The sequence below is a fragment of the Protopterus annectens genome, chromosome 5.part0, assembly GCF_019279795.1.
Source record: "Protopterus annectens isolate FY-2018-M chromosome 5.part0, PAN1.0, whole genome shotgun sequence".
NCBI lineage: Eukaryota > Metazoa > Chordata > Ceratodontiformes > Protopteridae > Protopterus > Protopterus annectens.
The window spans coordinates 138,311,474-138,325,201 of NC_056735.1; the positions used below are offsets into that span (position 1 = coordinate 138,311,474).

At 44.2% G+C, this 13,728-nt stretch overlaps 1 protein-coding gene across 2 annotated transcripts in view; it reads right to left on the reverse strand.

The window, feature by feature from the left end:
* TMEM131 (transmembrane protein 131) overlaps positions 1-13,728 on the reverse strand; it is a 3,850,119-nt gene that overhangs the window by 2,633,603 nt on the left and 1,202,788 nt on the right. The gene's annotated exons all lie outside the window — the stretch shown is intronic.

Consider the following 13,728-nt stretch of genomic DNA (forward strand, 5'->3'; position numbering starts at 1 on the left):
CCATACTTATAAAAACTTCATTTTATCATGTCCCCATAAATATGGGGGGTATTGCTGAACCAATTCATTTGTGGGTACACAGTTTACAGCTATAGCCTTAGTTTTGTCTTCATTAACTTTATATCCCGAAAAGACTTTAAATTGTCTCAGAATGTTACACAACGCTGAGATGTCCTTTTCTGGTTTCATCAGGTGCAAAATAATACAGGTTGCAAATAAAGACAACTTTTGTTAATTACGATACTAATTATATCCTTGAATTTATGAGTCCATTATTTCCTGTGCCAGTGTCTCTAAATAGAACACAAACAATAAAGGGGAAAGATAATACCCCCCTGCCTAGTTCCTTTCTTTAAACAGAACTTACCAGAGAGAATCCCCCCCACCCCCACTTTCCGTCCCTGACCCCTTATATATCCTAATTAACCTCACTGCTGTATCATGGAATGCAAATGCTTCTGTTGCCCTACTCAGAATCTCAGCTTACTCAATCAAATGCTTTCTCTGCATCAAATCCCACCAACTACAGGGGTATTTTCTTACATTCTGCTTCCCTCTCAATCATCATTGTTCTATTAATGTAAAATGTCTGCCACCCCTTCACAAAACCACATTGATCCATATCTACCAATTTTGGCAAAACCTCTGCCACTCTTGTAGCTGTTATTGACAAACACTTTATAATATTTTTTTGTTTTTCTTTCGACTTTTCTCGGTTAGGGATCGCCACAGTGGAACTCCTATCCGCTAATGATTGGCAGTAGATTTTTACAGTGCCGAGGTGCCAGCTCGATGCCAAACGTTCAACAAAGGCACGCCCATTCACGCATGTCTTTCGAACGCTACTCGACCACGGGCAGGACATGCAGACTTCACACAGAAGGCGCTCCAGCCGAGAATCAAACGGGAGAACCTCTTGCTGTGAGGCGACAATGCTACCGCTGCACCACCACGGCTTAATGACTTAAAACTGAAATGGGCCTATAAGAAGCTGTGTCTGATGTGTTTTTACACATTTAGGTATTATAGCCACCACAGCTTTTTTCCTGGATGTTGGTGCTTCTCTCATTTTTAAAATACCGTTAAACAAAACCTCTCTGATCTTTGTCACTTTCTTACCCCCTAGCTTCCAAACTTCGACAAGAATACCATCGATTCCTGGAGACTTTCCTGCAGATTGATTATACCTCATCATTTTTAATCACCTCCCATTTTAACTGTTAATTGTTTTTTTCGTGATTTCCACATTCCCCTGTTTTATACAAATTTTCATAAAATTTCTGAAATATATCTAATACTTCTACAGGATCTGTGGTTATTTTTCTTATTATAGGCTCTCTAAGTTTGGCAACAACCCGTTCTACTTTCTGTTGCTTAAGTCACTGTACTAAAAGATTTTGTGCTCCTGAGTTATCAAAAAACAGTTGCTTAACAGCTATCTTTCTAAAGTCATGCATATTATCCAGACACTCCTTTACCCTCTCTTTAGCACTCTGCAACTGTGCCTCTTCTTGTTCTACGAGACCCCACTTATCCTATAATACTTTAACTTTTGTCAGTCCCTCTAAATAAATCTTGTTAGTTCTTATACATATCTTTTTATTTAATTTCTACCCTATTTTTTAAAATCTGCTTTCATTGTATCCCACTCACTTGCTATGACGTCTGAAGAAATTTTTATCTCCCCTAATAACTCTTGAACTTTGATTATGATGCCACAGAAGTTAGTCTGGAGCATCTCTTCTCTTGAAGGACTGGTGAGTGAAGTCTTAGGTTCACCAGTTCTGGGGTAAAAAGGAGCTGTGGAGAGGAAGACTGTTGGATCCAACTTTTAAGGTGTCTTAAGATCCATACCCAAGAAATCTGTTAGATCCAGGAACATTTTCTTTACCTTCTCACATATCTTTTCCTCTGCTCTAACTTTTGGTCTCCCTCTTTCTTTCAATTTAGACTCATCAGTTTTCTTGCTTGGAGAAGCTGACGAAGCAGGAGCAGTAGTTTGTGAAGACCCTGTCTGAGGGGGAAGGAGACCTTCTAAAATTAGCTTCTTGTTTCTAGTTTGAATGGCTCTGGTGCCAAAGGAGGCACAGGCCTCACAATCAACATCTAGGTGGGCAGCGCCCAAACGATAAAGGAGTGTGGATATTTGGGGGGGGGGTTATTCCCAAAGGTCGAGCACTTTTTTAAAACACAACTTTATCAGCCATACTAGAAAAACGCACTATACTAAAAGAGGAGATATACAAATACATTTTTCTACTGATATTATAGGGGTTAACATTAATATAAAATAGAAACAATACTGCAGGAGTACTTGGTTTTAACTAATAAAAGAAAACCATTCCACTCAATACACGTTCAGAGAGATAAGAACTAGTTTTAGCTACTGACTGCTATTATATAATTTAGCTTGCACACACACAAATGAATGTACTAGGCTATGTTTTTTTTTTTTTTTAAACAAACTAATATGCTAACAAATCAATAAACTATACATTATTTAGTTAGAACTATTGATAGGAAAGAAGAAAAAGCATCTGCAAAAATAAAAGAAAATTTTACCTTAGGAAGAGCTCACAGATAGGTGGCATCTGGATGCTTCAAGCAGCAAATGAGATCTGAGGTACTAAGGAGGAGTAAGGGAATTATGGGTAGAGAAGAGTCACAGCCCTGGATTCATAAGCTTCAAAAAAAGGCAAAGAGGTTGGATCAAGTCAGATCCAAAACCTGAAGGTTGAATCGGATGAAGAGAGACAAAATGGGATCATGTATTCCAAACAGTAAATACAAAGTATTCTAGTGTTATAAACCTAAAAGTTTGCTGCACTTCATACTCATTTGAAGATGCAACTTTACATGTCTCTTCAGATCCTATAAAACAAAAATGGCACAGAGAACCACAATTACTAAAACCAAAAACACTCTCTGTTGGCTGGAAAATCAAGGAAAGTCACTTGGATTGATAAAACACAGTTTATTCCACGATATAAAAGAATACATCTACAGTGTTGGCAACATTAGCAATGTTAAGTCACTGTATCTTCCACCATAAACACCAATAATCCACAGTAAAGCGCTTTCGTCTTCAGATCCTACCCAACATTGTTTAGGGGCCTTGCTACTTATATAAATTATAAGCAGGAGTGAACAAATACTCTGCACACTATGCATTGGTCACCACTACTCATGATCGTTACTCATAGAAACGGATAGTAGCCCTTAACAGCAATGCAAAGCTGACCTCATTTCCTTGTACAGTGTGCCCAATGCATTCCCTCTCCCATCTGCATGACACAGTACAGTACAGAAAAAAGAAGTTATGTACTCACCATAACGTTCCATGTTTGTAGTCCATCTCGCCCTTCATTCTTACATATGGGATTTTCTGCAGATGGGGATATATCTGCAGATGGGGATATAGCCTTGCTGCGATCTCTTTGCCAGCCCGATCAATGCCAAATGCAGCAGCTACTTCTCCCTCTTCCCCCCTCTCCGACTCGGCCTATTTACAAGCTCGAAGTCTTCTAGTTGGCTCGTGGCTAGGTAGGTATCCCATTGGTGCACCAGTACAATCCCCAGATCTTATCTGCTGCTAACTAAGAGAAAAATAACAAACATACAGAAAGAAGCCAATACTAAAAGGTCTCCAGAAAACAATGATAAAATTTTTCTGCCTCCAGGTACTTCCAGGATGGATAGGTGGGTAGGTTCGTAAGAATAAAGGGTGAGATGGACTACAAACATGGAATGTTTTGGTGAGTACATAACTTCTTTATGTTCTGTAGTCCTATCTCGCCTTCATTCTTACATATGGGACAGCGTCCCTAGCACCTTTTTCTTGGGTGGCTCAAAGAAAAATAAACTCATGAGTACAGTGGAGCCAAAGGATGCTCTACCCCTGGAGATTAAATCCAATTTGTAATGAGTAATAAATGTATGAGGGGTAGCCCAAGTCGCTGCTGCACAAATATTATCAAGAGGGACCCTGGCTTGAAAGGCTGCAGAGGTAGACTGAGATCTCGTAGAATGAGCCTTGATTTTGAAGGGTAAAGGTCTACCCTCAGAGTTGTAAATGTAAGCTTTACAATTAGAAATCCAATTTGAGAGGGTCACTTTGGAAATTGGTAAACGTGACCTGGATTATGAGAAGGAAATAAATAGTTGATCTGATTTCCTGAATTCCGTCATCTGGTGCAAATAAAAACGTAATTGTCTATGGACATCCAACTGATGAAATAAGAAGTTATGTACCTACCATAATGTTCCATGTTAGTTGTCTTCTCTCGCCTTCTTTCTTGCTGGATGGGTTCGGAGCCGATCCTCGGCTCCGACTCGGCCACTTACTAAAGCTCGAGAGCTAATTTTACCAGCTCGAGGCAACCCTATATCCCATGATGCAAGGCGAAGACTACCCAGATCTCGTTTGGTAGCTAAGGAAATTATGCGATATATTCCTCCAACTAGAGAGGAGGAGGAAAAGGTAATAATACTAATAATGACAATAACAATAATCATAATCCCCCGAAAAAGGATCAACCTAATCGAGTGACACTAGAAAGCTGATTGGCTAGAAAAAATGGATAAAGCCTGGCTAGAAAAAAATGGATAAAGCCTCTTAAGAGAAGAGGCACAATCTTCTCGGTCTGACCAGGCTAGGGGGATGGTGGGCGGGACGCAAGAAAGAAGGCGAGAGAAGACAACTAACATGGAACGTTATGGTAGGTACATAACTTCTTAATGTTAAGTTGTCAATCTCGCCTTCATTCTTGCTGGATGGGACCGCGTCCCTAGCACCTCTATCCTGGGTGGCTCAATGGAACAGACTCTTAAGAACGGTGGAACCGAAATTCGCTCTGTCTCTGGAGGCCAAGTATAATTTGTAATGTGAAACAAAGGTATGAGGAGAGGCCTATGTGGCTGCTGCACAAATAGTGTCTATTGGAAGTCTAGCTTGAAAAGCTGTAGATGTAGCTAGAGCTCTGGTAGAATGGGCTTTTGGCCTAGAAATCAACTCTTTGCCTCTGAGCTGATAAATGCAAGTAATCACAGAAGACAGCCATCTAGATAGTTACCTTAGAGACTGGAAGGCCTTTCCTGTTCTCTGCATAGGATAAAAACAGTTGATCAGATTTCCTAAAATGTTTAGTTCTGTCCAGATAATATCAGAGTTGGTGGTGAACATCAAGATAATGTAGTTTTTGTTCTGCTCTATCAGAATAATTTGGGAAAAAAATGGAAGATCAATGGATTAATTTAAGTTCGTCTGCGATGCCACTTTGGGTAAGAAAGATGGATTAGTCTTTAGAGAAACTATGTCTTTGTGGAAGATTAAGTAGGGAGGACGAATGCAGAGGGCATGAAGCTCAGATACTCTCCTGGCAGAAGTAATGGCGACTAGAAAGTGTGTCTTCCAAGAGAGAAATTTCAATGAACAGGCAGCCGCAGGTTCGAAAGGGGGAAGAATCAAGGATGTTAAAACTAAATTTAGATCCCACTGTGGTGGGGGGTCTCTAATCGGAGGTTTAAGTAAAAAGATACCTCTAAGAAAGGCCTTGCAAAGTTTATGTGACATAATGTTGTGGTCCAAAAGGCCTATATGAAAATTTGAAATGGCTGCCAGCTGAACTTTTACTGTGGAGGAAGAAGATCCTGAATGAAAAATCTCGGCTAGGAAGTCCAAGACCGAATGAATCGGAGCAGTAAAGGGATCTATGTTCCTAGCTTTTGCCCAGAAGGAGAAACGTTGCCATTTACTAGTGTAAATCTTTCTTGTGGAAGATTTAAGGGAAGCTACTATGATATCTCGGACGGGATTAGAAATCATAGGAAGCCTGGCTAGGGATGGAAGTGGAGCAACCAAGCAGTGAGGTTGAGAGAAAGTATGGATTGGTGCAGCTGCCCCGACTGGTGGGTCAGAAGATCTGGAACCGGGTCCAGATGCCATGGCTGTACCAAAGGATAACGATGTAGGAACGGAAACCATATCTGTCGAGGCCAATAAGGGAAAATTAGAATCATCTTGGCTCTCAAGGCGGTTGCTTTCTGTATTACTTGTGGTATTAAAGGGAAAGGAGGAAAGGCATAGAGAAGTCCCCGGGGCCAATCTTGGATTAGAGCGTCTCTGGGGGGATGGCCTGAAAGGGGGAAAAGAGAGAAGAAGTCGGGGCATTTGCTGTTTTGAGGGGCAGCAAAAAGATCGCAGCAAGGAAGGCCCCACTTCTGAAAAATCTCTTCCATCACAGAATGTTTGAGAGACCACTCGTGAGGCATGAGAATAGCTCTGCTCAACCTGTCCGCTATGATGTTGGATTTCCCGGGGATATGCGTTGCTATCAGAAACCGCTGAGAAGAGATTGCCCACTGCCAAAGTCTGAGTGCCTCTCGACACAGTGGATAGGACTTGGTTCCGCCCTTCTTGTTGATATACCACACTACGGACATATTGTCCGTTTGGACTGCAATAGTTCCCAGGGGAAGAGAGTCATGGAGGGCTTGCAATGTTAAAAGCACTGCTCGCATCTCCAGGACATTTATGTGCAGGTGGCATTCGAAAGGTTGCCAAGTGCCATGGACCATCCTGCCCTGATAATGCCCCCCCCCACACCCGATCAGGGAGGCGTCCGATGTAACCGTGGCGACCGGGGCGGCAGGAACAAAGGGTCTGCCCAGATGGACTTGAGGGGATAATATCCACCAGGTCAGATGCCTTTTGCAAATTGGAGTTATTATGATCCTGTGACGCATGGGGAGTTGTTGAAAGGACCATTGGGCGAACAACATCCATTGTAGGAGACGCATGTAAAAGCGGACAAGGGGAAGAAGTGTTATGGCGGCCGCCACAAGACACAATACTTTCAGAGCAAATCTGGCCTGAATTTTGTCGCTGTGAAGAATCACATGGATGTGGTTTTGAATATCCAAGATCCTTTGGTCTGTTAACTTTGCTGAAAGTTGTACGGTGTCCAATTTGGTGCCTATAAAGGTAATAGATTGACAGGGCGACAAGGCAGATTTTTCAAAATTTATAGAAATCCCTAGTCCTCTGCAAATGTGAATGGTGTAATCTCTGGCTTGGAGAAGTTGATGCCTGGTGGTGGCAGTGAGGAGCCAGTCATCTAGATATGGAAACATCTGGAATCCTTGATGTCTCAGGTGAGCCGTAACCGCTGCCATACATTTGGTGAACACTCTGGGGGCTGTAGTGAGTCCAAATGGCAGGGCTCTGAACTGGAAGTGACTGGCCCCCAGCTGAAAGCGGAGAAACCTTCTGGAGTGCCTGTGAATTTTTATGTGATAGTACGCATCCAGAAGGTCCACCAAGCACATCCAATTGTCCTTGCCCAGAAAGGGTAGAATGGACTGAAGCGTGACCATCCGGAATCTTGTTTTCTTTACAAACTTGTTTAGTTTGCTGAGATCTAATATTGGTCTCCAGTCCCCTGTCTTTTTTGGTACTAAAAAGCACCTTGAGTAGATACCGGATCCTATTTGGTCTGCTGGGACTGGCTGGATGGCTCTTTTTGCTAGCAGTTTTGATATCTCTGGTACTGCTAGTTCCCTTAGACCGGGTGGAACGTCTGGAAGGGTTCCCTTTTGCTGAACTGGGGTTTGAATAAAGGGAATTTTGTAACCCTCGGATATAATCGACTGTAGTCATTTGTCTTGAGAAAGGGAAAGCCAGGCTTTTGGGTACAGCGATAATCTTCCCCCGACTGCCTCCGAAGTTGGACAATCGGGCAACATCTCAGGGATGCTGGAAGGGTTTGTCAGAAAGAGGCTCCCTGCTACCCTGATTCTGCGGACCCCCTCTGCCCCTAGGGCGGCGTCTGTTGTTACCCCCTCTGCCTCTGGGGGTAAACTGACCTTGTGCGTCAGGCGTGACTCCTTGAGATTTGCGGAACCACATTTTCCCTCCCTTCTGACCTTTTGGGTAAGGTCTTGAAGGGGTGGAGAAACGGACTCCTACGGTAAAAAGAGTCTTGGCATCTTGTTCACATCTAGTCAAGTTGTCTTTCACTTGAGGTCCGAACAAGATCGAACCATCAAAAGGAGAGTTTGTGAAGGACGCCTTGAAGGGGTCTGCAAAATTACAAAGCCGCATCCAGGATTGACGCCTTAAAGCCACTCCTGTGCCTGCGGCCCTACTCGCTTCATCGGCTGCATATGAAATGAGCCGCATGGAGGAGTTAACAATGGAGTTTAGGATTCCTAGCTGTGAGTTAATCTTATCCTGAGACCCAGCAGCTGACGGATCCTATAAAACCTCTCCCAACTCTTTAAGAACATCTCTTTGAAGGCAGGTGAAGTGACACAAGTAGTTCAGCGATCGCATGGCAAAGGTCACTGAAGAAAAAATCTGCTTGCCGTACCTATCCATAGTCCTAGAATCCTTGTTAGGAGGATGGACAGGTACTGAAGGATCAGCCAGTTCCTTCTTGGTGGCTGCAGCCACCACCATGGCATCAACCGGGACACCTTTTGTCAAATATTGCCTATCAGGTGGGGCCGTAATGAATTTAGAAGGCCTGCGAGGAACAGGTTCCACCAAATCCGGGGCCATCCACACCTTCCGAGCCATCACGTCCATAACAGGGTCGAAAGGCGGAGATACCCAGGAGGTGGAGGGTTGAGACCCAAACGCCTCCAGGTATACTGACTCGTCCTTGGAAGGATTAAGGGAAGGCCAGTTCCCCCTCTGCTTAAGGAGTTCAAGGATGTCTGAGAAAGAGACATCCTCAGAGGGGGACCTTGGGGATCCCTCCGACTCATCCAAGTCAGTATCAGATGTAATAGACTCGGGGGAGTCTAGATGTTTCCTCTTACATGTCCTCTTATGCGGAGGTTCACCTGACGGATCAGGAGAAGCCTCGGAAGAGGAAGATATTCCCAATGGGGAAACCCGAGGCATTGGATCTCTGGGTCCGGGAGCAAGAGAGTGGGAAGAGGCGTCAGCAGGCACTGTAGTGGGAGGAGCTGATGGAACTAACCGCTGACTACGCCCAGGGGCTAGTACACTCCTCATCACCTCGAAGGCTCCCCCGTCAGAAAGGCCAGAAGGTTCCCGCTCCGAAGAGATAGGAACTCCAGGCCTCACCGACAGGGACGGCTCCGAGGCCAATGTCGGGGCTGAGCTCACCAACGCCGAAGCTCCGAGAGGGAGAACGGGGTCGGACAAGGGTCCGATGCCACTCGCCCCCTCAGAGCCGACGAGAGAGACCAGACGCCCGGATCCCTCCAATGAAGGTCTCAAGGAGGAAATCGGAGCAGAGGACGACGGAGCCGAAAGGGGGGGTGGTATCGGCTCCGAAGTCACAACAGTCACTGCTCCGAGGAGCTCCGGCTCAGAGCTCTGTAAGAGAGTCGAGGGAGGAATGTTAGGTGGATGTGTGATAGCTGCCGTCTGTTGAGACGGGCTATGGAGCATTTGGGCCAATGCCGGAGACTTTAATAGTCTACTCATCACTCTCTCAAGGTCATGATTGGACAGCCTGGACGACTGAGAAGAACGGCTCAGATGGCTCCGCTCCGAGAGCAGGGGAGATCTCAGAGCCAAACGTATCAATTCCAACGAGGGGGATCGTGATCTCTTTTTGGAGATAGGTGGAGCTGAAGGAGCCGAGGATACGTCGGCTCCAGCCGGAGCCGACACTGAGTGCCCAGATTTAGCAGCATCGGCGCCGGATGGAGCCGATACTGAAACTTCTAATATAGAAGGATTGGCTCCGGCCAGAGCCGATCTCGACACAGGAGGAGAACCAGTAGCCGATGGCTTAGGACTTGAAGCCGAAGGCTTAACTGGTTTCGAGGCCTTCCCCGGAGCCGACTTAGTTGGGGAGCTCTCAGGCTTTAATAAGCCCCTCAATATTAATTTATTTCTGCGCTCCTGCAGGACTCTTGGGCTGAAGGCATGACAGATAGCACAAGAGTCCTGCAGGTGCAGAGGTCCCAGGCAGTAAACACAAGAAGTGTGACCGTCTGTCAGAGACATCTTCTGACAGCACGAATCACACTTCTTGAAGCCTGAGACCTTTGTGTCCTTCGACATAGCTGTGTTGAGGAAACACAGGTAACAAAAAGAAACACAGACACACACACAAAATAACACCCAATCCAATAATAAAAATTTAAACAGGGATACAACACACTCAAACACACACAGAATCCCTGACAGGAAAATTAGGAAAGGGGGAGGTTTAAGGCCTAACCTAGGGGAAGGGATAAATAACCCAAAAAATAGGGAACACTGACGGGAATAGGGTTAAGGGTTCACACAACAACTAAGGTGATTAAATCTAAAAGGAATGAGACTAAAAGTCTTAATCTGAAGAAACTTACCTGGAGCTGGTAAAAGAGGCACCTCATAAGCGAAAACGGCAAACAAGATCTGGCTAGTCTTCGCCTTGCATCATGGGATATAGGGTTGCCTCGAGCTGGTAAATTTAGCTCTCGAGCTTTAGTAAGTGGCCGAGTCGGAGCCGAGGATCGGCTCTGAACCCATCCAGCAAGAATGAAGGCGAGATTGACAACTTAACATCCTGTATTCTGCTGTGTTGGAATGATTTGGAAAGAACACTGGAGATTCTATGGATTGGTTCAAAGTGTTATGGGAACAAACCTTAGGGACAAAGGAGGGATTAGTACGAACAGATACTCTGTCTGTGAAAAATCAGATAAGGGGGTTTTACAGACAATGCTTGTAACTCTGACATCCGTCTGGCAGATGTGATAGCCACCAGAAACAAAGTCTTCCAAGACAAAAATTTCAAAGGTGATAAGGAGAAGGCTCAAAGGGTGGAGATGTCAATCTGGATAGCACAAAAGTCAAATCCCAAGAAGCAACAGGTTCTTGAAATGAGGGTCTTGGATGAAAATTAGAAATCACTGCCAATTGAACCCTGACAGTGGCACCCGCAGATCCCTGGTGGAAAGGCTCAGACAGGAATTCCAAAACCACTGGAATGGGGGCGGTATAAGGGTCAACATTCTTTTTCTCAGCCCAGATAGAGAATCTCCTCCATTTACTGGAATATAGTCTCCTAGTGGAGGGTTTGAGAGAGGACATTAGGATATGACTCACAGAGGGTGAGAAGTCGTGAAGCTTGACTAGGGATGGAACTGGAGCAGCCAAGCTGTCAAACAGAGTGTACAAAGTGGGATGAAAAGAGCCTGAAATGTGAATCAAGATATCTGGCATTGGGTCCAGAATCCAAGGATTGTCTAGGAGAAGAGGTCTGAGAAAGGGGAACCAAATCTGATGAGGCCAGTAAGGAGCAATGAGGATCAGTTTGCCGCCCAGCCATTTCGCTTTCTGAATAACCTTGGGTATGAGAGGAAAGGGGGGAAAGCATAAAGAAGACCCTGGGGCCAATCGTGAATGAGTGTGTCTCTCGGTGAGTCCACCAGAGGAGGGATGAGAGAGAAGTAGCTGCTGCATTTGGCATTGATCAGGCTGGCAAAGAGATCGCAGCAAGGCTGTCCCCATCTGTGGAAAATCCCATATGTAAGAATTAAGGTGAGATAGGACTACAGAACATCATTAGTTATGCACTCACTACAATGTTAATTTTAGAAGGCATTTGTCCAAACACTGTAAATAATGGACTGGTCACTGAAGGCACCTTTACTTTCACAGCAACAAACTCCCTTTAGCTCAGGATCCTCCCCTGTCCCACAACACTTTGCACCCTTACAAGTCTCCAGATTGAATGAATGTAGGCATGATCATGATTCTCTAGGAAATAATTTAACAAACATCCTTGTGTATAAAAAATTTAGAACCTGGAAACTAACAACAAGGTATCAGGTGTTGCTCTAGGTTCTTATAGTTAGGATGATTTTGGCAGGGATTAGGTGGATGGGTTGTTCCAGTGTTCCGACAGAAGCCACCTAAATCTAATATTCTGGTACAAAGATAACTTAATATATTTATGCTGATCCTGTCCTTTACCAGCAGACCTTGGGAAGCCTAAGGCAATACACCTTTGAGAATGAATGCCCCGATAGAGGTCTGAGCTCCGGATAAGATGTTCAACTGTAATGTTTAGCAAAAACATCTAAGATAGAGGATGTGGCAGCAGCATATATTTCTTCCAAGGGAAATTTATCAGAAAGGCCACGGCTATAGCTTGAGCTGTTGACAGTGTTTTTTTTTTTTTTGTTACCTAGAAGGCAGGGACCCATTGATAGACGAGTAAAAAAATATACAATCAGACATTCATTTAATCAATGTGGCCTTAGTTACAGCTGGTCATCATTCCCAAAAGCTTTAGTTCTGGTGACAATCTTGGAATTGTCTATTTACAAAACAATGCAATTTGCATGTTCTTCAACTAGAGTGACTTGAGAGGAATACTGGAAGAAAAAAGGATTGGTTCAAATTTGGCTGCGTGGCAAACTTTAGACATGAAGTATGGGTACATTCTTAATGATACTGTCCTTATAAAATTAGTTGGTTTTATTGCTTTAATTTACTAATCAAGAGGTGCATGTGTCCCACAGGGGCAAAGGGTTCTACTTTACACCGTTAGTAGTGCCCAGAAAACAGGGGACTTTGAAACCTATTCTAGACCTCTCTCATCTAAACACTTTTCCGAAAGTGCCTTTCTTTTGGATGTTGTCCCTTCAGACTCTGCTTCCTCTCTTGCTCCCTCAGGCCTTTATGGTGTCTCTGGATCTCAAGAATGCTTACCTCAATATTTGGATCCATCCTCTTTTCAGAAGTTTTTCCGTTTCTCTGTTGCTTCCAGGCATTTTCAGTTCTCTGCTTTGCCTTTGGCCTTTCTACTGCCCCAAGGGTGATTACAACAATGCCTTGGCTCATATGATGGCTTTTGCAGGATTAAAGGTATCCAAATATTTTGTTACTTGGATGACCTGTTGATTCAGACATCCTCTCCAGAGATAATTTTACAAAAATCTTCATTTTGCTGTTTCCCTTAGTCAGCGCCTGGAGTTCACAATAAATTTCAAAGTCTTCTCTGACTCTTTCTCAGGATCATGTTTTACTGGGTTGCAGGATTCAGACAGTGCCAATGGTTGCATCCCTGGCTCCTCCAAAGGCCTCAACTCTCATTTCTTTCTTTCACACTCTTATTCTTCTGCTTTCCATTACTGCAAGGGAGTTTGAGAGTTCTGGGTTTCATGGCATCCACCATTCCAATGCTCCCTTTGGCAAAACTTTGGCAAAACTTCATATAAGAAAGTTTCACTGGTTTCTGAAGTTAGTATGGCTTCAACATGCACATCCTCTAGACTTTGTAGTCACTCTTCTTCCTTGTCTCCAACAGGAACTTCACTGGTGGATTCAGCAACTGTCTCTGAATCCAGGGATCCCTTTTCATCTCACACTTCCCTCTTAGAAATAGTTTATAGACGCCTCAGACATGGGACGGGGGGGTGATATATGGCTGCCTAAAGGTATGTGGGGGGGGGGAATTGCCCCATCAGCAGAAGGAACACATCAGTGTCAAAGAAATGACAGCTCTTCTGCTGGCTCTTCAGGACTTTCATCCTCTTTTTTTCTCAAAGTGTTCACAGACAATACCACAGTGATGAGGTATATCAATAAACAGGGTGGAACAAGATCTTATCTTCTTTGCCAGTTGGCACTTCTGGTATGGGATCTTGTTGTCAAGTATCAAGTGACTCTTCGGGAAGTTCCGGTCAGAACACTGTGGCAGACAATCTGAGCAGGTCCTTAACTCAGTCCCACAAATGGATGCTTCATAA